The sequence below is a fragment of the Pygoscelis adeliae genome, unplaced genomic scaffold (assembly GCF_000699105.1).
Source record: "Pygoscelis adeliae isolate BGI_AS28 unplaced genomic scaffold, ASM69910v1 Scaffold76, whole genome shotgun sequence".
NCBI lineage: Eukaryota > Metazoa > Chordata > Aves > Sphenisciformes > Spheniscidae > Pygoscelis > Pygoscelis adeliae.
The window spans coordinates 980,970-981,558 of record NW_008825111.1 but is presented as its reverse complement, the minus strand read 5'-3'; the positions used below and the strand labels follow the sequence as shown (position 1 = coordinate 981,558).

General features: G+C 54.5%; 1 protein-coding gene across 1 annotated transcript in view; it reads left to right on the top strand.

Moving 5' to 3' along the window:
• Nucleotides 1–589, top strand: part of PRDM1 (PR domain containing 1, with ZNF domain) — a 26,699-nt gene that overhangs the window by 4,813 nt on the left and 21,297 nt on the right. The window lies entirely within an intron of this gene.

The window sequence follows — 589 nt, the reverse complement described above, 5'->3', positions numbered from 1 at the left end:
GGTCCCCGGGGGGGCGCCGGGGGTCTGCTGTTAACCCGGAGTCAGCCAGCCCTTAACCTCTTCCTCGGAGGATGGTGCTCTTTCAGTCTTCGCGTTTCGTTTTTCCCGGAGGAGGGGTGTGAGTTTCACAGTAGCCGCGTATCCGAAAAGGAAGAATGAAGGGATTTTACTCCGGGCTCGGACGTCATTCGCAGCTACCGGCGTAGGCACAGATTTTGGTCCCTAATGAACCTTATGGAAAGAGCCCGACCTAGTACCTGTTTGGGGATAGGTTTGAATAGGCGGAGGGGCTGAAGGAGTCGGTGGAATTGTCCTGCGAGGCTCCTGTCCAGTGCTTTGAGCTAGTAATTCTCAGACGTAGCATCAAAATCAAAAGGGATAGAAGAACTTTTTTTAATTATTTGTTTTATTTATTTCCCCTGCTCCTTTTCTTTTTCGGGCCCCCGGGAACGTGTTGCAGTGCCTTGTGCAGGGCTGCTGCTGCTGCAGTGATGCTGGCAGGATGTCGGCTTTCTCAGCCTTCCATGCCAAAGGATAAGGGGACGTCAGGAGGAGGCGGGGGGGGGGGGGGGGGGGGGTTTTTGTGGTG